The sequence below is a fragment of the Tursiops truncatus genome, chromosome 1, assembly GCF_011762595.2.
Source record: "Tursiops truncatus isolate mTurTru1 chromosome 1, mTurTru1.mat.Y, whole genome shotgun sequence".
In the NCBI taxonomy this organism is placed as follows: domain Eukaryota; kingdom Metazoa; phylum Chordata; class Mammalia; order Artiodactyla; family Delphinidae; genus Tursiops; species Tursiops truncatus.
Window position 1 is genome coordinate 163,120,454 of NC_047034.1, and position 27,628 is coordinate 163,148,081.

The 27,628-nt window shown below is 41.6% G+C and overlaps 1 long non-coding RNA gene and 1 other non-coding gene across 2 annotated transcripts; one reads left to right on the forward strand and one right to left on the reverse strand.

Moving 5' to 3' along the window:
* Positions 1 to 2,071: 2,071 nt before the first annotated feature.
* Positions 2,072 to 10,764, reverse strand: LOC141276720 (uncharacterized). Its single transcript, XR_012326709.1, has 3 exons — positions 9,870 to 10,764; positions 5,952 to 8,200; positions 2,072 to 4,985 (listed from the first exon to the last, which is right to left on the reverse strand). It is a non-coding gene; the product is annotated as an uncharacterized lncRNA (long non-coding RNA).
* Positions 10,765 to 17,939: 7,175 nt separating this feature from the next.
* LOC117309970 (small nucleolar RNA SNORA40) lies at positions 17,940 to 18,036 on the forward strand. The gene has a single exon (XR_004524247.1). It is a non-coding gene; the product is annotated as a small nucleolar RNA SNORA40 (small nucleolar RNA).
* The last annotated feature ends 9,592 nt before the right edge of the window (positions 18,037 to 27,628 follow it).

Below are 27,628 nucleotides of genomic sequence, written 5' to 3' on the forward strand. Positions count from 1 at the left end.
CTCCGAGACCCGGGTTTGGGGCTGTGGGTCCTCCCGCTGGTGGAGTTTTCTACCCCACGGCCCCTGCCTTTTAACCCCACACCTAGGCAGCTCAGGAATCCCGGCGCCGATTGGAGAACTAGGACTAGGACAGCGCTACCCGCACGAAAGCTCCTTTGCCACCAACAGCCTGATGGCAAATATGGACTGTATCGTTGACATGGAAACCGGACTAAAGTCTCGCTCGCTCCGTCACAAGAGAGTTCTTATCGCCGTCCCCTACCGCACGGCACCTGGCAAACGTGGACTGGATCTCCGGCCCGGAGGATCAGGCGGAGTTTTCTGCTCGCAGCATTAACTCCCGCGGCTGCCGCAGCCAAGGAAGGGGGCAGGGCTGCCAGGACAAACCGACTGAAAATGGCAGAAAATGTGCTCTCATTTTATCTGGCTACACAGTGTGCATGGATTGGGCCCGAGAGTAAGGGAACAGCCTATTAAAATCCACGCAGTCAACTGCAAAATGTGGAACCGAGGCCTGGAGGGTTTGCTAAGAGAGGGAAATGTTTGCAGGGAGGACAGCCCTTCCTCTCTGGCAATTTGCTTCCCAAGTGTCCGAAATACAAAATTCAACAAACAAACAAAAGATCGGGCCCGGCTCCTTCCTTTCCCCACTCTTTTTGAAGGAAGACGTTTAAGCCCAGGGACCCAAGTGAAGGTTTGCCTCGGTTCTGAACTAAGGCGCGGCGAAATAGGTGGAGCGCCGGCTCGTAGCCTCACACGCGTCCCCGCCGCGCCGAAGCAAGCAGATACCCAGCGGAGCTCTCTCGAGTGCGAACTGGAGCTGCGAGTTTGAGCAAAAGGGCAACTATGTCAGTTGACGGAAGCCAGAAGCAGAGCTCAAAGCCTGGCGTGGATTTCCGTCTGGAGCTGTCTGTTTCTTAAAGTTTGTAACTCCGTGTTCTGAAACAGCCCCAGCGGAGGCTTTGGGAGCAGTGTGAAAGTGTAGCAGTACCATCTGACAGCGAGCTGCAAAACTTTGGACTGCATATTAAGCGAGGAAAGTGGATTGAAGCAAGAGTCAAGGCAATTCATTACATTACCGGCTTCCAGGCGGGAGCTGTAAGATACGAACTGGATCGCCACGGAGAAAAATGGAATGGAGTCCGAATGGCGCTCAACAGCCCTGGTAAAATTGCGCTTGCCCAGCACCTAGAATTCCAAAGGAGCAACCCCAGAGGTATCAAGCATGGTGGGCGCTCAACAACTCCTTGTCTAGATCCTTCTTCCATTCATCTCAGAGTTTTAAAATAAACAATTTGAAGGAACTTGCATTTCAGAATAATAAGGAACACATTTTGAGAAATGTTAATTTCTGAATGAGGCTTTTTTTTTTCTTCACCAAAAGAGTAGCTCTGCAAAAAAAACCCTTAGGTATAAGTCAACTTGCTTTTTTTGTACCAATATAAAATAAGAATTACCCTCACCATCACCTACCCCAAAACTGAAATCTAAAATAAAATTAAATAAATAAAGGTCCAGGCTAGTTTGGTTTGTGGTGGGTTTCAAACAAAGCAAGCACCCAGAGTCAATCTAACATGAAGGAAAAAGCACAAGCTCTCTCACACTCTAATATATACATTTTCCGTAACCACTTTTCTCATTGGTGAGCTTGTTGACGATTCTTTTGTAGAAGATAGAGTAAAACTATTAATAATATTTTAAAGACAAACAAACCAACCCAGACTCGAGTTTTATAAAACCACTGGGCAGATCAGGAATTTGGGCATTTCTCCTGAGCCTCACTGAAGGTTTGTGTTCACCAACGGACACAAAAATAGTGCAGATATGAAAAACCTACTTACAAAGAAGCTTGAAAGCCACTTTACAGTCCATCAGAAGAGACACGACAATTTTGTGTTTGGTACTTATTACACAAAGCTGTTTTTAGATTTGGAGAGCTAAACGCTAACAACACTACCAAGGAAAGATAAGGTCACCAATCTGAATACTGAAGGTATTGCTCAGGAACAGTAAAAGTCTGTTTTCTTTGACTTCCCATATTAAACCAATCCAGGCTGCATTTGTTCTGCTTTATTCTTTAAAACCAATCTAGAAAATTCCACACATGTAAAATGATTGTAGGGGAAATTTTTGAAAGTTGAGAGTAGAGAAGAAAATCAGAAGGAAAATCAAATATTCTAGGTGGGTATTTCTTTCAGCCCTGACTGCATAGAGCTTTCTTACACTGCCATTTTACTGAGATAGGAAAAAAAGTCAGAGAGTGGGGAAGTTTCTCATAGTAACTCTGGAATGGATCTGGAATGGAGTCTTTTGCTCCAACACAAGTCTGTAGAAGAGAGGTGGAAAGAGAAGGAAAAACCCAGTGAGCACTGACAAAATGGAGGGAGGTAGGCATGCAGTCCTGTGAAACAGGATAGGAGCCTAAAACAGCAAGTGTGCAACACAGCCGCCTCAAGAGAATACTCCAGCATGATCATCCCAGGCTTTTTATGTAAGCATCAAGGAAAATCCAAGGGAACTTATTAAGCATAAGGCAGGAAGTGAATGACCCTTAAGGGAAAGCATTCTGACTAGCTTTAATAGAGTGTAAATCCGTCTATCCCTACTGAAAAACGGCTTCTTCCAAAGATAAAAGTGGACCAAATGAAAAAGTCTGCTGCGAGGTACTGTAGTAGTAGTGGTGCGGTACTCCAGTGAAATGCAGAACTTACCAATGACACCAAGGGAAAGCTGCCAGGAAAAATTACAGTGGGTTTTGGCACTTTTCCAAATTATCACTTTCTGCCCTGAAATTTAACAACACTGAAACTGGATTCAGAACCTACCAGAGTGGCTGGGGGTGGGGACAAGCAGTTTGGTTCTAATTGGCCTACCCTTCCAAAGAGACTACTGGAGGCTTGGGTATAAGTGTGTTGTTCTTCCAGTCTTACGGTGGAGGGAGAGAACAGGAGACAAAGGTGAAATAACCTAACACATTTCATCAAACCTACCCAACAGGCCATTTAAAAACAGCACTGAGGGCTTCCCTGGTGGCGCAGTGGTTGAGAGTCCGCCTGCCGTTGCGGGGGACACGGGTTCGTGCCCCGGTCTGGCAAGATCCCACATGCCGCGGAGCGGCTGGGCCCGTGAGCCATGGCCGCTGAGCCTGAACATCGGAGCCTGTGCTCTGCAACGGGAGAGGCCACAACAGTGAGAGGCCCGCGTACCGCAAAAAAATAAAAAATAAAAATAAATAAAAACAGCACTGAAACATACACACACACACATTCCTCTCCACCACAGTGTGTTTTCACTAATAGAGTCCATCTACAAACTATGTTCAAACAAAAGAATACACAATATCACACAACATTAGGTACTATTTTTGTGTCAAACACCAAGATCAGGATATAGAATACACATTTTTAAATGCGGTCCCTTTTGACCTCAGAACAAAGTCCAAGAGCCCATTTAAGTATTTTTTTTCCCATAACCGTCAATCATGGTTACTTAAAAATATGGCACTCTGTCCAGAAAACCCTGGAGTTCATGGCTCATGTCGTTCCACTTTAGCCCAGCTAAAGTTGGAAGTCCAAAGTATCTAGAAAAGAAGGATTCTAGTTGACTCTGTACATACTCTCTGGTTTTTTATGAACTAGCAGCCAGTGTTTCCAAGACGCAATCATAGGAGAATTGAGATACTACATAACCTTCATAAGATATTCTCTAGGAAGATGCTTAGAAGTAAGGAGGTCGCAACCTGATTGGCTACTGAGGATTTTTGTAATCCATTATTAGCACAATTGGTAACTATTACAGAGAGTTTAGGCAGAAACTGTTTTATAAACTTAACCAAGGGCGCTCAGTCTCCACGTTGAATATTCACCTTTCATGATGAAGCAACTTTATGCACCTGCCCTTCTTCAGCAATCCTTGAGTTGCATGTGCTGTTCTAACCCAATTTCCACCAAAATGAGTCTTCTACTTAGGCTCAGTACTCCTGTGAGCATGTGATTCTTTCAGCTAGAAATTAATAGTATGACTATTGCCAGTAAGATCAGTCCAAAGCCATATTTATAAACTTCATTAAGAAACTTGTTCCTTGCTCTAACTATCAACTGGAATACTTATTAATGCTACCCTTGGCAGTAGACATTTCTAAAGTCCCACAATAAAATTCACAGGAGAGGCCTGCGTACCGCAAAAAAAAAAAAAAAAAAAAAATTCATAGGAGAGCCCTGCAGTAGCAATAGTGCTAGGAGTAAATACAGGAGCAAACAGAAGCAGTCATGCTGAGCCATAACCATTCACTGACATCACCTTTTGACTGCCAGTGAGTGATTCATATCCTCAGTGATCTGCTAATTGAAGATTAATTAAATTTAGTCAATTCTTCACCACTGCACACATTGTACTATCTAACCTGGTCTTTCCCTCACCTCTACCTGCTCCCCCCCCCCACACACCTCTGACATCATGTTTTGGTGTGTGATGCCAAAATATGAGAAATGCTTAACAGGAACAATACAAGAAACATTTTCTTTTTTATTTTTAACTTATTTATCTATTTTTGGCTGCGTTGGGTCTTCGTCGCCGTGCGCGGGCTTTCTCTGGTTGCTGTGAGCGGGAACTACTGTCCGTTGCAGTGCGCAGGCTTCTCATTGCAGTGGCTTCTCTTGTTGTGGAGCACGGGCTCTAGGCGTGTGGGCTTCAGTAGTTATGGCTCACGGGCTCTAGAACGCAGGCTCAGTAGTTGTGGTGCACAGGCTTAGCTGCTCCACAGCATGTGGGATCTTCCCGGACCAGCGATCGAACCCATGTCCCCTGAATTGTCAGGCCATTCTTAACCACTGTGCCACCAGGGAAGCCCTCTATTTTATTTAAAGTTTTTACTTCTAGGGAATTCCCTGGTGGTCCAGTGGTTAGGACTCTGTGCTTCCACTGCAGGGGGCAAAGGTTTTGTCCCTGGTCGGGGAGCTAAGATCCTTCATGCTGCAAGGTGTGGCCTAAATAAATAAATAAATAAAGTTTTTAGTTCTATACTTTCAACCGCAGAACACACACACACACACCCATGTGTGTGTATATATATATATATATATATATATATACACACACACATATTTATATATATATAATATATATATATATTTTTTAAAGGGATGAAAAATGCTGGCCAGGACTAGGGTTATACCAAACATACTCTACACTGTCATTTTCCAAACTACATAAAACAGAACAAAAACATAGAGAAGAAGGAATTTACAGGAATGAAGTACTACAAAGACATTGAAAACTCTGTCAGAGATGTTCTTCTTGGGAGTGATTGGGGGTGGAGGATGAAGAAACAGAAGACAAGAGTTAAAGGAGGATAACCTACCTAATATTCAAGGCAAAGAGCCTACAATTTGATAGTATCTCAATATTTGAGACAAAGGTCCAGGCTTTCATTCTAAGTCAGACTTCCAAAAGGCTATATCCATTTATAGACTGTAATGATCAAGATTTCAGACTTACAAAATCTAATCATATGGACTATGTATGCTCTGAAGCATCAGAGCAGAGGTTCTCCATGAGTCACATGACTGTCCTTTCACTGTGATGCTTTGAAACCAGTCTAGAGGTTTCCACTTTTTGATTTTGGATGTCAATCCTCTCATTCAGTTTACTGTAAATGGAAGGTTCTCTGTCAATTACCCTGCTGTGATGTACAAAATTGTAATATACACTACCTTTGTACCTCCTATAAAGTACAGTGTAGGATGATGTCTAACTAACAGGAAAGATAGGCCTTTTTCCTTCAAAATCGATAAGTTCCTAACTCTCAGGGCGAGATCCCTCATTTTCCAAGAAAGTTGATGAATAAAGAGGAAAGAGGAACAGGGAAAAACTTAAGACATGGCAATTCCCATTCTATGGGACGTTAAAGAGATTTTGGTGAGTACAAAGAAAATAATGGATGTTAAAAGTACTTGAGGGGTGCTTCCCTGGTGGCGCAGTGGTTGAGAGCCCGCCTGCTGATGCAGGGGACACCGGTTCATGCCCCGGTCCGGGAAGATCCCACATGCCGCGGAGAGCCTGGGCCCGTGGGCCATGGCCGCTGAGCCTGCGTGTCCGGAGCCTGTGCTCCGCAATGGGAGAGGCCACAACAGTGAGAGGCCCACGCACTGCAAAAAAAAAAAAAAAAAAGTACTTGAGGGCGTCCCTGGTGGTGGTGCAGTGGTTGGGAATCCGCCTGCCAGTGCAGGGGACACGGGTTCAAGTCCTGGTCCGGGAAGATCCCACATGCTGCGGAACAACTGAGCCCGTGCGCCACAACTACTGAGCCTGCGCTCTGGAGCCTGCGAGCCACAACTACTGAGCCTGTGTGCTGCAGCTAATGAAGCCCACAAGCCTGGAGCCCATGCTCCACAACAAGAGAAGCCACCACAGTGAGAAGCCCACAGTGAGAAGCCCGTGCACCACAATGAAGAGTGGCCCCCACTCGCCGCAACCAGAGAGAGCCCGCACGCAGCAACGAAGACCCAATGCAGCCAAAAATAAATAAATAAATTTAAAATAAATAAATAAATAAAAGTACTTTGAGATCAGTGGCCTAATTATCAAAGATATTATTATTAATATTACTAATGCTCTTACACTCAGGTTATATTTTAGTCATTTTCTCCCCTTGGGGAGAATAGAATTAAGATAACTTCTTTCCTCCTGTTCATCTTCTCCTACTCTCTTTCTGTTTGTGTCACATAGGCTCTCATGATGGGTAATTGTACTTGGACTAAATGGCACAGAAATGTCCACAAGTCACAATCTATGCCACTCTGGCTGCTCTCTAAGCTCAGGCTTCTGTACATAACAGTGCTCATGCCAGGGATTCCTGCATAGACTAGAACTCAGTCCTCCTAAGGCAGCTATGTGGAATTATGCGATATTTGTTTTACCTATTTGGCTGACTCTGGGTTTAGAATGGTCATTGGTCTTTATAACAAGAGAAACAACTGTCCACCAAAATGAATGGCTAAGACGCACCAAATGAAATAATGTCCTTAATTGGTCGAATAAGAAAGGAAAGAACAAGCCGACTTAGAGTCCACTCCATTGCAACTCTTCACCAGAATCCTGGTGCTAGATGAGGAAACAGGATACAGCCTTCCAACATTTTGATCCTTGCTGTTGAAGAGAAGAACTGGATCTTTAAGATCAGTGTTTAGGGGGTTTTTCAAAATTAGTGACCTGGGAAGTCCCCAGCCAGCAGCTAGCACTTCCTCACTCCATGAACACGTGACTGTCCCTTTCAGGGGGCTGGTGTTTCCAGTCCAGCCTTTCTGAGGCCCTCATGCAGTAGTGACACAAAACAGAACAGTTAACAGAAGAAATCCTAAATATTCAAAGCTGCACTGAAGACATAGAACCTCTTGTTTCCTTCTTCAAATTTCAAAATATGTCTTCAACACAATTCTCCATAAAACAAAATTTTTGATTTGTTTTTGCATCTCTAAAACCAGTTTTCTATTACAGTGTTTACAAAAGTTAGAGTGATGTTTACCTTAAAATCTAAACATTTACCAGCTGACAGCATTAGAGTCTTCTATAATTTAAAAAACAAATAGAGAAGAAAACAAGTTCTTAAGTCTCCATACTGCTTAGGCCTTCATATAGCTAATGCTGAGTACACAGTGACAGAAAGGTGTTGGCAAGGGGTTAAATTTACAAAAGTGTTAAAAAAAATTTTTTTAAACACAAGAATGATTTAACAAGAAGGAAGAAATGAATTTCACTAATGCTGTATGCCGGGAACTTGCCAGTGACAATTAGTATTTGCTACATATTCTTCCAGAAACTAGGAAAATCAAGGAGATAAAGTCAGCCTAAAAGTCGAAAGACTATAAAAACAAAAGGAAGCAAATACATTGGGCAGCCCCTTGCAAGTCTACAACATTCAGACTGCAGCCCAAGTATAACATGGAGGAACAAGGCACCTGGGTGCTTGCCTAATACTGTAGTCCATGGGCCTCCCAGGTCAGAGCACCACAAGAAGGAAGAAGCAGCAGTCCTCACTCTAGTCCAAGCTGTGTGCCTGTGATGTCTTGTCATTTGTGGCAGGAATTCCTCTTCCATGCGGAGCTATTGAGGAGCAGCTCTCTTCCAAAACAGGGTTTTCCGAATTGCCTCTCTCTGTAGGCTTCCCTGAGGGCCAAGCATTAGAAGAACTTGCCTGCTGTACCTGTAAAGGAAAAGGAAAATAGCAGAGGCCCTAAAGTGAAATTGAGTAACTCAGTTTGAAAATTTTTTTAAACAAAAATAAGTCATTGATGTTGAATTATTCCAGCTTAACACTAGAGAATCAGGGAGACCAAAATTCCTTATTAAACATCCTGAACAGGTTTCCCTGGTGGCGCAGTGGTTGAGAATCCGCCTGCCGATGCAGAGGACACAGGTTCGCGCCCCGGTCCGGAAGGATCCCACATGCCGCGGAGCGGCTGGCCCTGTGAGCCATGGCCATTGGGCCTGCGCGTCCGGAACCTGTGCTCTGCAACGGGAGAGGCAACAACAGTGAGAGGCCCGCGTACCGCAAAAAAAAAAAAAAAAGCAAACAAAACAAATCTTGAACTTTTTCTTTGAATCTCTTAATAAAAGAACAAACCCTCCCACAAAAAAGAAAGCAGACATCTACGTATTAAAAAGTATATTCCGTATGGATTTTACTAGAGCTCCAAACAACACCTTCTTTAGGCAGATAAAGAAAAATAATTTTTGGGAATCATCTCCCACACAACCAAAATTTCAAGATTTAGGAGGTTTTAAAGAAAATATGGAGTGATGCGAGATCCAGAGAAGGAAATGTGGTAGCTCTCCCACCTCACACAAATATGATGACAATAATAGTAGTTATCTCAAGAGTGAGTATAATGTGTGTACCATAGTCTCCAGCACTCCCCAAAATCCGCTGAGATAGGTATTAGTATCTCCATTCTATACACAAAGAAACTGAAACTCAGATAGTCCAAGGCCATGACATTGGTTAATGATAGAGCCAGGATTCAAACCCAGTTCTCTTACAGTTCCAAATCCTGAACTTTTCAATAAAAATGGATAATAAAATACCATAATGTTAGTAATGTACTTTTTCAAGATACCTGTATTAACTGTTGTTAGAAGCATCATATATATGTTGTGCCACTAGCAAGTCAAAATAAAAATATTTACTTGGCATTTTAACTTCAGTACAGAGCTGACATAATACTAATCTCAATCAAAGAACAAATATAATTTCAATGAGTCTCTTAGAGTCTCTCTATTCCAAGTGTAATTCTAGGACCAGCAGCTTCAAGATCGCCTAGGAGCTTCTTAGAAATGCACAGTCTTAGGCTCCACTTCAGACCTTCTGAAACAGATTCTGCATTTTGACAAGATCCACAGGTGATCTGTATGCAAATTAAAGTTTAAGAGGCACTGGCTTAGAAATGGGTGATTCCAGGAAAAGGCATGCCTCTCATCCCTATTGAAACCATAGGTATTCAAAGGACCAGGGAGGGAGAGAAGGGTTAAGAATGCACTCACGTTATAACCTTTCCTCTCTGGGTTTAATTAAATATTCGTTTTTTAAAAAGTAACAGCTTTATTGAGGTTTCATTACAATTTCTCCATTAAAGTGCAAAATTCAATGGTTTTTAGCTTATTCAGAGTTGTGCAACCATCACCACAATCAGTTTTAGAACATTTCATCAACCTAGAGTGAAACCCTTTAGCAGTCACCCCCTCTTTGTCCCCAGTCTCAAGCCCTAGGCGATCACTCACCTACGTTCTGTCTCTATAGATTTGCCTGTGCTGGACATTTCACGTAAGCAGAATTGTACAGTACACATCTTTTGTGATTGGCTTCTTTCACTTACCATGTTTTCAAGATTCATCCATGTTGTTCATCAGTCCGTCTTAATCCTTCCTCATAAGTGGCAGTTATTCTTTTAACAGACGTATGGGTGCCAGGCAATGTGACCTCATCACGCATCCCTCCTAGTGGAGCTCCTGGTGCCACTGCTTCCCCAGGAGAAGCCTTTTTCCTTCCATCACTTACTACCCTAATAAAGAGGTCTTTAACAGAGTTCCCCTTTTCCATCTTTTCCCTGGGACTTAGCAGCTCAAGTACAGCTGGCCCTTGGCCAAGTTTCTCTCCACAACACCTGCAGGCACTACCAGTGCTGCCACCTTATGCCCATTTCTTGAAGTAGTGGACACTGGGTCAGGCACTGTCTTCCTCCCCGAGAGCCCAGCTCTTCGCTGTTTCCACAGGACTCAAGGTTGTGACTCATGACAGAGTGTGACCAGGAGAGGTCGAGGGTGTGCCATGTGGCAACGCATGCCTGGCACCTCCAAACAACCAAAAGGCAGAGAAAGAGGCAAATGCAAATGCACTTGGGGCTAAAGGGGGCATGTTTTGCAATCTCTCTTCCTGATTCTTGGCTGTTTCTTCAGCTCCCATTTCTCTTCCTCTCCAGTTCACTTTCATTTCCCTACATTACTCTTCACAGAACAGGGAACCTAAACATCTTTTCCTGTTCATTTCTACCTGGATTGTTTTCTCTTGCCACTTCCAGCAGCATAACAGTTGTGTACTTAGACATTTGGGTATGCTAAGTTACTTCTGTAAAAAAGAGAGTTGGTCTAAACATTCTGCCCTACTGAACAGCAACACAAGGAAAACGGTGTTCTGTTCTCCAAAATCATGATGTTCTTCTTTAATAAATGAAGCTGGGGGCTTCCCTGGTGGCGCAGTGGTTGAGAGTCCACCTGCCGATGCAGGGGACACGGGTTCGTGCCCCGGTCCAGGAAGAGCCCACATGCCGCGGAGCGGCTGGGCCCGTGAGCCATGGCCGCTAAGCCTGCGCGTCCAGAGCCTGTGCTCTGCAACGGGAGAGGCCACAACAGTGAGAGGCCCACATACCGCAAAAACAAAAAAATTTTTTAATAAATAAATGAAGCTGCCCAAAGCCAAATGTCTGTTATGAAACATAAATTATCAGTCCCAGAGAAAAACTAGCATGGTAACAAAATCATTTTCCCTAGATGCCTGTGCCTGGATTTGGGACCTTGTCTGAGTTCATTTGGGGGCATATAGCTCCATTACAGATTGTTGTACACTGCGCTGTACTCCTTGAGTAGCTTATATATCCCCAGGTCATGCCTTTATGCCTGGGAAATGCTTTCCAAATTAAGGCTCCAGTTACCTCAAGTTCTCATTGCCACTCTATCATGTTCATTTAGGAAATGATTGAATACTACTACATGTCAGCCCTGTGCTGTACGCTGTACATAAGACAGACAAGGTTCAGCTCTCATGGGGTTTTGCCCTGGAGGGGATGGGAGGGAAGGTATATAATGGTAGCCTGCAGCCCTAACCAACCTGTCATGTGCTTGGTGGATTCTCTCAGCGTGTCTTGAAGAGTCTTGCTCTTCCTGAGTGAATCAGACAAGAAAGACCCTGCTGTCTTGGACAGTAAGGAAGAAAAGCAGATAGATTCATGTGTTCCTGGCTGGTAGTCTTGCAGAACTTTCTGCTTTCAACTTACTTTGACCCTTGAGTAACAAATAACCCCCTAAGAGCCACAGAGGTATCTCAAAAGGTGAGAACTATAGCATTAATGGACTTCAAGATATTATTGAATTCTTAAACAATAGCTTATATGTGTTAGGAATTGCTTAGAAATTGTTCTTATATATAATCTTTGTTAATTTATATAGTTTCATATTATTCAACAGTATAAATAATTTACATTGTGGGTTTGTTCATATGATCATCCTTTAATCCTTGGGAAGTCAGAACAAGGTGCTACATACCTTTCTTATTTTCTACTCATTTTCTCTTCCACAGGTCTGGGCATACCAATGGGAACTTGTTACACTTTTATGGTTAGTCAGCTTGTAGAGGAATGCATTATTTATTCTCTCTTGCTTGGGGGTCAAAGCAACCAACCAGATCTAAAGACACATTTAGAAGACTTGTCAACATAAACAGGTATTTATTCTGACTTTGCTATTATAATTTAGAAAATCTTCATTTATCTAACACCTTTGAAGAACGTGAAAATTCTGAATTAGTTTTCTAATTAATTTAAACTAATCCCCTTAAGTGTAAGATGTTTAAAAATCTGCCTTTAATGAAATATTTTAGGGACTTCCCTAGTGGTCCAATGGTTAAGACTCCATGCTTCCAATGCAGGGAACATGGGTTTGATCCCTGGTCAGGGAAATAGGATTCCAGATGCTGCGCAGCGCAGTCCCCCCACAAAAAAATTATTTTAAATAAAATTGATCCCTGCCTTCTTGAAACATATAGCAAATATACTTTAAGCTCTTGTTATTTTCTCGGTCATTGTTAGCATTAAGAAATAGAGTGCAAAGTAATGCATTTTGGGAAATATTAAAATATACCAGGGACTTGCCTGGTGGAGCAGTGGTTAAGAATCAGCCTGCCAGTGCAAGGGACATGAGTTCGAGCCCTGGCCCAGGAAGATCCCACATGCCGGGGAGCAACTAAGCCCGTGTGCCACAACTACTGAGCCTGCGCTCTAGAGCCCACGTGCCGCAACTACCGAAGCCCGCGCGCCTAGAACCCGTGCTCCGCAACAAGAGAAGCCACCGCAATGAGAAGCCCGCGCACCACAACAAAGAGTAGCCCCCGCTCAATGCAACTAGAGAAAGCCCGCGCGCAGCAACAAAGACCCAATGCAGCCAAAAATAAATTTAAAAATAAAGTTTTAAATAAAATAAATAAATAAATATAGAGTGTCCACTATACGTCAGGTGTACATATTTTCTTTCCTATACCTTGAACAGTGCTGTGAAATATATAACAACCTTACTTTACACCTATGGAAAACTGAAGCTAATAGATATTAAAGGAACTTAACTGGGTCACAGGAGTGTTAAGTTTAAGAGCTGATATTCGAATCCAACCCTTAATCAAGAGTCTCTATTCTGACTAATAAGAGCTTCCTGTATAAAAATAAAATAAAATAAAATTCAAAAATTCAAAAAAAAAAAGGTGTCTGTACTCTTTTTTTCTTTTTTAAAATGAGAAAACAGAAGTTTATTTCTCAAATAACAGTCTGGAAGATGCTGAGCAGCAGGTAGCTCTGCTGCACCTGGTCAATCAGAGACTTGGGTTCCTTTCATATTGTTGCTTTGCCCTCTCTTAGGATTTCACCTCAATTGCATGGTCAAAACTCAGTCACATGCACATCTGGTCCAGCTTGCTCTGGAATGGCGGAGGTCAGACTGGAGTGGGTAAGGGACACTTCAAGTCCTGTGTATTGAGGGAAAGGAGAGATAGGGAATCTGGGTGCCCCTGGGTAAATAAGGAGGGTTAAGGACTAGGGTTGCCCATCTCTCCACCTCCACTCACCTCCCTCTCTCTGGTTCCCAGACCTAGAAAGCTACTCTCAGATTCTGCATCCTTTCTATTAAGTCAGGTTGCCTTCCTTATACTGTTGCTAAGAGGTAATAATAGAGTAATCAGCATGTATTCAGCAGAGTAATTGAGGCCAACTTGACCATGGACCTACTGGCAATAAATGTAACCAACCAGCTGTGCTTGTAATTGTCAGTTATCATTAGAAGATAAAGTGGAAGTGGTTCTTCCCAGTTGTTAGAATCTCCCTCTGAGGGGGTGGTCAGGAGACTTGGACTAGCCCAGCTGAGACCAAAGGCCAACTTGTTTAAAGGCCAGGGCTGGGTTTCATAAGAGCAGATCTAAAGCCACCTGATGGGGGACTCTCCTGGTGGTCCACTGGGTAAGACTCTGGGCTCCCAATGCAGGGGGGCCGGGTTTGAACCCTAGTCGGGGAACTAGATCCTGCTAGGCAGTTAGGGATATGAACACCCCATCCGGAGTGCAAAGGCAAATGTTGAACTGATATAGTACAATGTTGAGACTTTGGTGAGAACAAGTACAAGTGTAGTTCAATAAGAGGAAATCTTAGGCAATTTCCTAAAACAACTGTTATCGAAAGATAGGTAGAGGGGTCAACCTTGCTTAAAGGGGACAAGATCTTCTGTGATGATACTAAGAGACGATTTGAATCGTAGGAGCCATTTACAAGCTTTGTCAGTCAGTCAGTGGCATAGTCCATAATGAATGAATGACAATAGAACCGTGCTTTTCTGAGTTCTTTTTTAATATTTACAGCAACTTTTAAAGTCTTTAATTCTTTAATTTTTCTTCCTTTTTTCCCTTTAATTGTGACAAACACCAATTCTAGTGCCTCAATTAATTCATGGTCTTTCTTCCATTTTCTGTTTCTGCTTTAGGTTAGTTTTATGCTATAATTAGCTATCTATCAATATATATCTATATCTACTGTATTAGAGTTTCTGCCTAAACTGCTTCTACCCCGTTGGTTATGCCATTCCATGATTCTCTGACCAACTCCATCCTTGGTGGGTTTTTTTTAAACTACATTGGGTTCTTCTGAAAAGTCTGATTTCAGCAAGCTTGCATTTGAAGATTCATACATGTGGTAGTCAGCCTCCAAGATGGCCTTCGATGGTCCTTACCTCCTGCTATCCGTGTCCCCTCTCATGCTGATAGGGATGACCTCTGGAACCAGTAGGGTAGTGTGGAAATAAAGACATACGATTGCTTTTTTTTTAATATTAATTAATTAATTAATTAATTAACTTATTTGGCTGCACCGGGTCTTAGTTGTGGCATGGGGGATCTTCGTTGCCACCTGTGGGATCTTCGTTGCGCATGAGGAATCTTTAGTTGTGGCTTGCGAACTCTTAGTTGCAGCATGTGGGATCTAGTTCCCTAACCAGGGATCAAACCCTGGCCCCCTACATTGGGAGTACAGAGTCTTAACCATTGGACCACCTGGGAAGTCCCAGGTATACGATTTCTGAGGCAATTCATAAAAGACTTGTGGCTTCTTCGTTACTCTCTCAGATCACTCTTTCTAGAGGAAACTAGTGGCTATGCCTTGAAGACAAGCAACCCTATTGCTTGAAGACAAGCTTGAAGTTGCTTGAAGTTGCTTGAAGTTGCTTGAAGACAAGCAACCCTATAAAGTAGGCAAAGAACTGAGTCCTCCTGCCAACAGCCAGGTGAATAAGCCATCTTGGAATTGGCTCTTTCTGCCTCAGTTAAGTCTCAGATGACTGCAGTCCCGACCGACACTTTGACTACAAAACTCATGAAAGTTTCAGAACCACAACACTTAGACATTCCTGAACTCCTGACCTGCAGAAACTATATGGAATAATAAATGTTTATTGTTGTCTGAAGCTTCTAATTTTGGAAATTATTTGTTATATAGCAATAGATAACATACAATATGCTTGGTGGCTTTCCTTCTTTTTAAAAAAAATATTTATTTATTTATTTATTTGGCTGTGCCAGGTCTTAGTTGCAGCATGCGGGATCTTTAGTTTTGGCATGTGGGATCTAGTTCCCTAACCAGGTACCAAACCTGGGCCCCCTGCGTTGCAAGCATGAAGTCTTAGCCACTGGACCACTAGGGAAGTCCCGTTAGTGGCTTTCCTTCTATCTAAATTCCTTGTAGTTTTGCAGGACACCTTGAACTTCTCTTCTTAGCTTTGAAAATATCGAATTCTACATTTTAAAATGTCTGTCTATCTCCTTCATTGGGGCAGAGAGCACATGTAATTTTTCATCAAGCACAACTCCCAGCATACAGAAGGCATTAAAATATGTTTTAGTAAATATCTAATAACAAACAAAATAAGGAATCCTAAACCCAAGAATGATTTGTTCCCCACATTTTGTATCCCTAAAATATATTATAGTGGTCTTTCCCAAAATCATTTTTCGCATAATATTCAAACATTTATGTGCCTCTATTGTAGCATTATCACACATAGTAATAGTTGGCAGTCTGTGAGCTCCATGAGGGCAAGGAGCTTAGCTTACTGCCTTTGCATTTACAGCATTTGCAAGTGCCCGCCACAAGGGTGTTCAATAAATGCTATTGAGTGATAAATTAAGAGAAGTGACTGGGGACTTCCCTGGTGGCGCAGTGGTTAAGAATCCGCCTGCCATTGCAGGGGACACGGGTTCGAGCCCTGCTCCGGGAAGATCCCACATGCTGCGGAGCAACTAAGCCCGTGCGCCACAACTACTGAGCCTACGCTCTAGAGCCCATGAGCCACAACTACTGAGCCCATGTGCTGCAACTACTGAAGCTCACGCACCTAGAGCCCGTGCTTCACAATGAGAGAAGCCACCGCAATGAGAAGCCTGTGCATCGCAACGAAGAGTAGCCCCCGCTCGCCGCAACTAGAGAAAGCCCGCGCGCAGCAACGAAAACCCAACACTGCCAAAACTAAATAAATAATAAAATAAGTAAATTTTTAAAAAATTAAAAAAAAAGAGGTGATCAATCTGTGGAATGACTAAAGATGGACTTCCCATGATACTATTCAAGATTTGAAGGCATGCCATCTCACTCAATATTGCAGTTTTGGGGATTCTTTGCTTTGTTGTGGAATCATCAGTTATACTGAATTTTTTCAAAAGCCTTATTAAAAAAAAAGCCTTCTATTAATGCCCTTTGACCAAACCAAATTTAAGTAAGAGGTTCTATTCAGAGAGACAGTAAATCAGAGGAAGGATAATATCTTCTGGTCCAAATGCTGCTCCAATTTGGCAGATGGCGAACACAGGAAATACACGTTCCATAAGACATGTGGATACATAGACTAATCAATTCATGCTCATGCTGAACCAGCAAATCCAAGGATACTAGGCACAGATTCTGCAATTAGAAGGGCTCCCTTGAGAGAGATTGCCATTCAAAATACTAGAAAGTCCAAGAGATAACTGAGGAGTTGGATGATTCATGATACATGGAATAGTAAAGCCCAGAGCAAAATGCCTTGAAACTATATAGTATTTACAGTAATACTCATAAACAGCTATGGGTGCAAATACCATTATTACGGTGTCGACAAGTCAGCAGACACTTTTTAAACTCATTTTTATTTTATGTTACTGTGGAAATTTACAGTAGAACTGTTAAAGTCATTCTCAGTGGAAGAAGTACATCTAGGGCTTCCCTGGTGGCGCAGGGGTTAACAATCCGTCTGCCACTGCAGGGGACACGGATTCAAGCCCTGGTCTGGGAAGATCCCACATGCCGCAGAGAAACTAAGCCTGTGCGCCACAACTACTGATCCCGCGTGCCACAACTACTGAAGCCCGTGCGCCTAGAGCCCGTGCTCCGCAACAAGAGAAGCCACGTCAATGAGAAGAGCACCACAACGAAGAGCAGCCCCTGCTCGCCTCCACTAGAGAAAGCCCACGCACAGCAATGAAGACCCAACATAGTCAAATAAATAAATAAAATTAATTAATTAATTTAAAAAAAGAAAGCCATTAAGAAAAGTTTTTTTAAAAAAAGTACATCTAACATATCATGTTAGGGACTTCCCTGGGGGTCCAGTAGCTAAGACTCCTTGCTCCCAACACAGGGGGCCTGGGTTCGATCTCTGGTCAGGGATCTAGATCCCGCATGCCACAACTAAGAGTTCGCAAGCCGCAACTAAAGATTCCACATGATGCAACAAAGATCCCGCACACCACAACTAAGACCCAGCGCAGCCAAATAAATATTAAGAAAGAAAGAAAGAAAAATAAAGCATCATGTTATACTAGAACATATCAAACATGATTTGTCCTGACTGCAACCACAGCTGCTTATACAAATTATATAATAAGTATACTCACTAATTAAAACTAGCAAGAGTATCAGTTGATTTAGGGATGACTGAGAGTTGAAACAGTTAATTTTCTTCTGTTACTTACAGTTCCTATTGCAATGACTACTAATATAACTTATTCATACTAATGTATCCATGTAGACTTCTCATCAAAATAATGAGGTCATGTTTTTTCACTAGTGGTCTTCCTTACTATTGATGACCTTCTCATCCCATATACAAAGAATTGCCATAAAGCAATAACAAAAACAAATCTATAATCCTCTTTTGCAACCCAGAACTCATTGTTCAGTATGAGTTTTGATACAGATAAGAAGGAACATGATACCTAAGAGAGTCAAGTGATGGGGGTATATTGATAAACATAAAGATTGCTTCCAGGACTATAGAGCTGATAATTTCCCTCATATCTTAAGCTTTTAAATTATCAGCTGTATTAATTTAGTACTCTAATTTTAATGTTGACATGAAACAAAGATGGCTTCTTTTTTTAGGCTTTTATCTTGAACACAGTGTCTGGATAATTTTAAAAGGTATTGGCATATCCCAATGATCTGTACTGTTCTAGGGTGTGATGGCTTAGGAGTGAATATGATTTGAACCTAATACGTTTTTAGAGGGTGTCAAATTCAGAACCAGGCAGATCCATCTCCTGACCCTAAACATGGTCCTAAAGTAAATCGCTTGAGGAAATTGGATCCCAAAGATTACAGGTGGGGAATTTTGAAGTGTGTCCATATTTCATTGGAGATCAAAGAAGCCTAACTAAAAGAATTGTGGACTGACTCACATGATAACTTCTTTTTGAAAGGGCTATTTTATCTTGAAGATTATGAGTTTGGAGGAACTAAGGTGATTAGCAGTGGAAAGAATCAGAACGTGTGAAATTCCTTAAAAATTTATTGACTTAAATAACTTTGTGTTACACATAATAATAAAAAAACCCTTTACACTTAAAAAAAATCTATATTATATTGCCAAAGTATAATGACCAGCATGAAACACAGATCTTGGTTAAAAAAAAAAAAAAAGCAAAGGTAACATTTAAGCTGGTACTCCCGTATTCAAACATTTTTGTTCAGATCATACAGTATTTAGCCAAAAAGAGGAGGCCATAGTAATGCCAGCAATGGATCACACAACTTTGAAGAGGATCTCTCAGCAAAGTCAAAGGAGCCACCATTGTACACATGGTGTTTAATGAAACATAAAAGCACAATGTTCTGGCACTGGGCTATGTTTACACAGTGTTGATATAAAAACCATCTCAGCTCCAATTATGGCTTGCTCACCAAGAGTCTTTCATTGCAATGGTCATGAGGGAAGGAATTTTGTTAGCTGATAAAGCTGACAAAGCTGTTAATTAACAGTTCCTAAGAGGTAGGAACCATGAAAGCCTAAATTCTAACTTTCACAGAAGTAGCCAATTTGATAATATCCCAATTTAATATATCTAATTTCATTATATAGTCTCAAACTACAATGGCAATCGTTCATTCATATATTTTTTAAAAGCCTATAATTTGCCTGGCACTATTTTAGGTATTAGGGAAACAGAGGTGAACAAAGTGAACAAAAGTCTCTACCCTTAAAAACTTACATTTTAGTGATGGGAGCTAGACAGTAAAAAATAATTAAAATATAGGTATAATATGCCAGATGATTTACTGGAGAAAAATAAAGCAGGAAAGGGGGAAAGAGAATGCCAGGGTTAGACAGGGTTGCAACTTTAAATACGATAGAGAGGAAATACCTCAGTGAGAAGGGAACATCTGAGCAAAAACCTGAAAGTGGAGTGTGTTAGTCAATTCAGGCTGCCATAACAAAATACCATAGGCTGGGTGGCTTAAACAATAGACATTCATTTTCTCAGAGTTCTGGAGGTTGGAAATCAGAGATCAGGTAGTCAGCCTGGTCCGGTTCTGAGGAGAGCTCTTCCTGGCTTCCAGAGGTAGCCTTCTTGTTCTTCGCGCACATGGAGACAGAGGAGAGAGAGAAGGAGGTGGGGAGAGGGAGGGAGAGAGCTCTCAGGTATCTCTTCTCACAGGGACATTAATCCTGTTAGATCAGGTCCTACCTTCATGACCTCATTCAACCTTAATTACCTTCAATAAGGCCCTATCTCCAAATAGTTATATTGGGAGTTAGAGCTTCAACATATAAATGGGGGTGGGTGGGTGGGAACAAAACAATTCAGTCCATAGCAGGTCGTTAGTAATACATATATCTGGGGGAAGAATGTTTTAGGCAGAGAGTTTGGGCCAGAGATACAACCTAGGGAGTTGTCAGCATATAGATGATATTTGAAGCCCTCAGGCCGGATGAAATCACCACTAGAGTAAAAGTAGAGAAGGGAAACAAAGCCAAGGGCTGAATCCTAGACTGAAAGGAGCAACCAGTGAGTAAGTTAGGAGAAAACTAAGAGGGTGTAGTGTCCTGGAAGCCTAGTGGATAAAGCATAGAATTTCAAGAAGGAGGAGGTAAGAGCTCTGTCAAATAAAAATGAAGGCTGGGCTTCCCTGGTGGCGCAGTGGCTGAGAGTCCGCCTGCCGATGCAGGGGACACGGGTTCGTGCCCCGGTCGGGGAGGATCCCACATGCCGCGGAGCGGCTGGGCCCGTGAGCCATGGCCACTGAGCCTGTGCGTCTGGAGCCCGTGCTCCGCAACGGGAGAGGCCACAACAGTGAGAGGCCCGCGTACCGCAAAAAAATAAAAAGAAAAAGAAAAGAGAACGAAGGCTGAGTCTTGACCATTGGATTAACAACATGGAGGTCACAGGTGACCATACCAAGAACAATTTTAGTGGAGTGGTAAGGGCAAAAGCCTGGCTGGAGTAGCTTCAAGAGAGACTGAGAGAGGGACTTCCCTGTTTGGCCCAGGGGTAAAGACTCCACGCTCCCAATGCAGGGGGCACATGCTCGATCCCTGGACAGGGAACAAAGATCCCACATGCTGCATGGCACGGCCAAAAAAAAAAAAAAGAGAGAGAGACTGAGAGGAGAGGAATTCAAAACATTGAGTAGACAAGCAACAAAAGAAAAAAATAGATAAATTGGACTATATCACAATTAAAAATCTTTTGCTACGAATGATATCATCAAGAAATGAAAAGACAACCTTCCATATGGGAGAAAAATTTTTACAAATCTGATAAGAGACTTGTATCCAGAATATATATATTTTAAAATTCTGTAACTCAACAATATAAAACCAAATGACCCATTTTTTTCAAATGGGCAAAGGACTTGAATAAACATTTCTCCCAGGAAGATATGTAAATGGTCAATAAGGACATGAAAAGGAGATCAGTATCATTAGCCATTAAAGAATTGCAAATCAAAGCCACAATGAGATACCACTTCATACCCACTAGGATGCCTATAATAAAAAAGACAGATAATGTTGGTGAGTTTGCGGAGAAATTGGAACTCTCATTTATTGCAGGTAGGAATACAAAATGGTCCAGCATTTTGGAAAACAGTTTGGCAGTTCCTCAAAAAGTTAAATATAGGATTACTCTATGACCTAGCAATTCCACTTCCAGATATATATCCAAGAGAAATAAAAATATATGTCCACACAAAAACTCGTATGCAAAAAGATGTACGTGAACGTTCACAGCAGCATTATTCATAATAGCCCAAAAGTGGAAACAATCCAAATGTTCATCAACTGATGAGATCAATGAAAGTGGTATATTCAAACAATGGAATTATTATTGAGCAATCAAAAGGACTCAAGTACTGATACATGCTACAACTTGGATGAACTGCAAAACATTGTGCTAAATGCAAGGATCCAGTTAAAAAAGATCGCGTAGTATAATTCCTTTATATGAAAAGTCCAGAATAGGCAAGTCCATTAAGACAGAAGATTAGTGTTTGTGTAGGGTTTTATAGGATAGGAGTGATTAATGGATGGGGGGTTCTTTTTGAAATTATGAAAATATTCCAAAATTGATTGCTGTTGCACATCTCTGTGAATATGTTAAAATCATTAAATTGTATACTTTAAATGAGTATATTTTGCAGTATGTGAATTACATCCCCATGAAGACGTGGTGGGTTTTTTTTTTTTTAATTGCATAGTGATGACTTCAGGAACAGAGAAATAAAACTCTAGTAGATACTTAGCATCACCATTTGGGATCCAATTCTAAGTGTATCTGACTCCAAAGACTGTGTGTTCTTAACCACTCTGCTATACTGCAGATAACCTAAGGGTTATTTCCTTAGGTTAGATTCCCAGAAGCAGAATTAATTACTGAGACAAAGGATCTGAACAATTTATTGTAAGGGCTGAAGGAGTCCATGCAGCCATCTGGGCTTGCCAGGTACATGGGCCCCTTCTAGGCAAAGTGATCCAAACTGTTCTTTCCCGAGCAGTTGTATGACTCAAACAACCTGTTCTGAATGAAATAAACCCTGCTATCACAGCTGATTAACCAGTGGCTAAGACACAAGCCAAAGGCAACTACATACAGGCTAGTCAACTTCCACTGAGGCAGAAGCAGTAGCTTAGAAGCTTAGTAGCTTAGTTCAAAAGCAGCACTTGGGACTTCCCTGGTGGTCCAGTGGTTAAGAATCCACGCGGGCTCAATCCCTGGTAGGGGAACTAAGATCCCACGTGCCTCGGGGCAATTAAGCCCTCAAGCCACAACTACAGAGCCCGCTTGCCACAACTAGAGAGACGCCACAACGAAAGATCCCACGTGCCGCAACTAAGACCCAATGCAGCCAAATAAATAAATAAATATTAAAAACAAAGAAAAGCAGCACTCAATACTGAGTAATGGTAAATCAACCCAATCAAATTATCTCTGTAGGGATGTGCCAGGTGAACAAAGAGACGGCAAATAACTCAAGCCCAAGGTGTTAAACTTTTAGCAGCTGTGTGCTAAGTATAGAAAATGAATTTTGTGGAGAGTTTTCAGTTGTTGTCCAAAGAGTAAGCCCAAACACCTCTTGAAGAGAATCTTACCCCACTAGGAACCCATGCAAAGCACATTGATACCAAGTTAATTTTACTAATATAATTATATGAAGCATTTTCTAAGGATAAAGGAGTTTTCAAAGGGAAACAAAGTCATTCCATCAGATTGAATCATTATATCAATAAGAATTTTAAATAAATTATCTTTTGTTCCAAGGTCGGGAAAATGAACATAAGCTAGAACATCTAATCCAACAAGGCCTCTAAACCTTCTATATCTTCATCTGTCCTCAAACCTTAACACCCCTTTCTGCCCTGCACTCAGCTAATAAGTTTGCCTTTATGCCACTGGGAAAATATAGGCAACCAGATAAGACTTTCTCACCCTCTCACCACCAAATCCACCAACCTATCTGCATCAGCACGCATATTCTCTGTTTTCTCTCCCATGACAAAGGGAGGAGTATCCCTGTTCTTATTAAAGCCCAATTATCCCATTTAGGCTTTGTATCTCATTCCCTCTAGCCTAATCATAGACTTTGCTCCTAAAATTTTCCTTAATAGCTCCTGCATCATCAATTCCTCCCTTTCTATTGAAAACATGCAAACATGCTCTAGTATCGCCAACCCCAATACTTTAAAAACTCTCCTGGGAAATTTTTAAAAAAACAACAACAAAAAACTTTTGGAGTAGGGACAGTTTTCAAAGTATGACACAAAATTCAGAAAAATTCAACTATGTAAAACTTTTTAAATTTCTGCAGAGAAAAATCAACATAAAGTGAAAAGACATATTTGCAATTCATATCACAAAGTGAAGTCTAATGTGCCTGATATATTAAAAGCTCCTACAAATCAATAAGAAAAAGACCAATAACCCATTAGAAAGAAGAACAAAAGGTAAGAAGAGACAATTCAAAGAAAAAGAAATACAAATAGCTTTTAAACTTTTGAGAATATATTCAACCTCACTGGAAGTAAAAGAAATAAATGAAAATTTAAAATACACCAAGAGGGGGACTTCCCTAGTGGTGTAGTAGTTAAGAATCCACCTGCCAATGCAGGGGACACGGGTTCGAGCCCTGGTCCAGGAAGATCCCACATGCCGCAGAGCAACTAAGCCCGAGCGCCACAACTACTGATCCCGGGCGCCTAGAGCCTCTGCTCTGCAACAAGAGACGCCACCACAATGAGAAGCCCGTGAACTACAACAAAGAGTAGCCCCCACTCGCTGCAACTAGAGAAAGCCCGAGCACAGCAACGAAGACCCAACGCAGCCATAAGTAAATAAATAAATAAATTTATATTAAAAAAAAAATACACCAAGAGGGGACTTCCCTGGTGGCGCAGTGGTTAAGAACCAGGACACGGGTTCGAGCCCTGGTCCAGGAAGATCCCACATGCCACAGAGCAACTAAGCCCGTGAGCCACAGCTACTGAGCCTGTGCTCTAGAGCCCATGAGCCACAACTACTGAAGCCCGCGTGCCTAGAGCCCATGCTCCACAACAAGAAAAGCCACCACAATGAGAAGCCTGTTCACCTCAACGAAGGGTAGCCCCCACTGGCCGCAACTAGAGAAAGCCCATGCACAGCACCAAAGACCCAACGCAGCCAAAAAAAACACCAAGAAACCATTTTTCACTTACTAGATTGGCAAACATTAAAAAAAAATTAATAACATGATATGGGGAAACAGGTTTTCTCATCATTGCTGGTGGGAGAGATATTGGTACAAATTGTATTGACGCATTCTGGAACCATATCTATCAAACTCACAAATGTACTTACCCTTTGACTTAACAATTAATAATTTTACCCTATAGATATGTTGCCACACATGTGAAAAGACTTACGTATAAAATTATTCATTGCAGCTTTGTTTGTAATAGCAAAAGATTGAAAACAACCTAATATTCATCAACAGGAATCACTAGGGGGTTGAATAAATAAATTATGGTATAACAACACAATGTAACCATCAATAAACTGGAAGACCTCCTTGTATACCTATACGGAACAATCTCCAAAATATGTTGATAGTAGAAAAGTAGGGGGCAGAAATAGTGTGTACAATGAGCTACCATTTGTGTATTTGTTTAAAAGGAGGGAAAGTGGAAGAATAGATATATATTTGCTTGTACATACACAGAGTATTTCCAGAAGGATTCTTAAGAGACTGGAAACATTGGAATGAGAGAGGAAAACACTGTGACTGGGGGAAAGTTGTGGGAGTGAGACTTTTCACTATATACCCTTTTGTACCTTTACAATTTTGTACCATGTAATGTAACCTATTCAGAATTTGCTTCTATTAAAAAAAATTTTTTAGGGGGCTTCCCTGGTGGCGCAGTGGTTGAGAGTCTGCCTGCCGATGCAGGGGACACAGGTTCGTGCCCCGGTTTGGGAAGATCCCACATGCCGCGGAGCGGATGGATCCGTAAGCCATGGCCGCTGAGCCTGTGCGTCCGGAACCTGTGCTTCGCAGCGGGAGAGGCCACGACAGTGAGAGGTCCGCGTACAGCAAAAAAAAAAAAAAAAAAAAAAAAAAATTTTTTAAAGTTTTCCCTGACCTACCTCCCCTCCCAACTATCATCCTAATTCTTTACAGAACCACTCAAAGTGTTTGTCTATATTTGCTGTCTCTACTTTCTCATCTTTATTCTCTCTTCAATCCATTCAAACCTAGGTTTTGTCCCAACCATTCTACTGAAACTGCCTTCTTCAGGGCATTATAACCTCCATCTCTGATGGAGTCTAAGACCTTCATCTTAGCCTCTCAACAGTATTCAACACTGTTGACTACTCCCTGCTTGAAGTAATTTCTATTTATCTATTTATTTTTATTTATTTTTAAATTTATTTATTTATTTTTAATTTGACTATGCCGGGTCTTAGTTGCAGCACGCGGGATCTTCATTGCCACGTGTGGGGTCTTCCTTGTGGCATGTGGGATCTTTCTTTTATTTTTTTTTGGTTTTGCTGTGTATAGGGTTTTTTTTTTAACATCTTTATTGGAGTATAATTGCTTTACAATGTTGTGTTAGTTTCTGCTGTGTAACAAAGTGGATCAGCTATATGCATACATATATCCCCATATCCCCTCCCTCTTGCGTCTCCCTCCCACCCTCCCTAACCCACCGCTCTAGGTGGTCACAAAGCACTGAGCTGATCTCCCTGTGCTATGCAGCTGCTTCCCACTAGCTACCACTAGCTATCTATTTTACATTTGGTAGTGTATATATGTCAGTGCTACCCTCTCACTTTGTCCCAGCTTACCCTTCCCCCTCCCTGTGTCCTCTAGTCCATTCTCTATGTCTGTGTCTTTATTCCCGTCCTGCCCCCAGGTTCGTCAGAACCATTTTTTTTTTTTAGATTCCATATATATATATTAGCATACAGTATTTGTTTTTCTCTTTCTGACTTATTTCACTCTGTATGACAGTCTCTAAGTCCATCCACCTCACTACAAATAATTCAATTTCGTTTCTTTTTATGGCTGAGTAATATTCCATTGTATATATGTGCCACATCTTTATCCATGCATCTGCCGATGGACAGATGTCCATGTCCTGGCTATTGTAAATAGTGCTGCAATGAACATTGTGGTACATGCAGGATCTTTAGTTGAGGCACGCAGGATCTTTTTTAGTTGGGGCACGTGTAATCTTTAGTTGCTGAAGTAATTTCTTTTCTTGGCTTCTAGGACACTTCTTTCTCCCAGTTTTCTTCTTGCTTCCTTGGCCACCCCTCAGTCATCTTGGTGGGATCCTCCTCTTCCTCTATCTAATTTCTAAAGATTGGTTCTCTCTTTGGCTGTTCTCTTTCTTTTTTTGAATTTTATTTAATTTATTTTTTTATACAGCAGGTTCTTATTAGTTATCCATTTTATACATATTAGTGTATCCATGTCAATCCCAATCTCCCAATTCATCCCCACACCCCCACACCCCCACCCCCGCCACTTTCCCCCCTTGGTGTCCATCCGTTCTCTTTGGGTCTTTTCTACTCCATCCACAGTCTGCCCTAAGTGATCCCATCCAGTCCAATAGCTTTAAATACTACTATTGACCACCTAATTTATAATCCAGTCTCGCCTGTCTCCCTGAGCTCCCAGGCTCATATATTAAATATACACTTGAAAATTCACTGAGATGTCTAGCAGACATCTCAAACTTAACATATGGGAATTCCCTGCTGCTCCAGTTGTTAGGACTTGGTGCTTTCACTGCTGGGGCTGGGTTCGATCCGATATTGCAAGTTGCATGGTGTGGTCAAAAAAAAAATAGGACTTTACTCCCTCAAACGTTTCTCTGTCTACTCAGTCTCCTCCAGCTCAGTAAAAACCTCTTGTGGATATTCACAGATACTCAGATCCAAAACCTAGAATCATCTTTGATTCCTCTTTCCCTGATACCTATATCCAATCATCAATAAGTTATTTCAGTTTTACCTTTAAAACATAGCCCAAATTCATTCACTTCTTATGTCTACAGCTTCCTAGCCTGAGGCACCATCATCTTCCTAGTGTGTTACTCATCTTTTTGCTACTATTGGTAATTTAACATTTCTACCTCCTCAAATACAGTATGAGCCTCTCAAAAGTAGGACCCACATCTTAGTTATTTTTGTATTCTGTTATAATGCAGTGCTTGGTACATTATAGCTGCTTAATAAACATTTGTTGAATGAATAAATAGATGACTGGAGGAACTAATGAGTGAATGGTGACAAGTAAACCATGACTCAGGTAACTAACAACACCCACATCTAGTGCCTCCTGTCATTTCCTTGCAGTCCTTTGCTGGAAAGGCCACATCTTTATAAAATTTCATATAGTAGGCATCCATTAGGTTTTCTGTCCAGCATCATATTTTCTGTGAACTGCTTTCCCCACCTCCACAGCACTAAATTCACCTTATAATGGTAGTGGGCCCTTGGTACCATTTTGTGCGATGTTTATACACCAAAAGACACCATAAACTA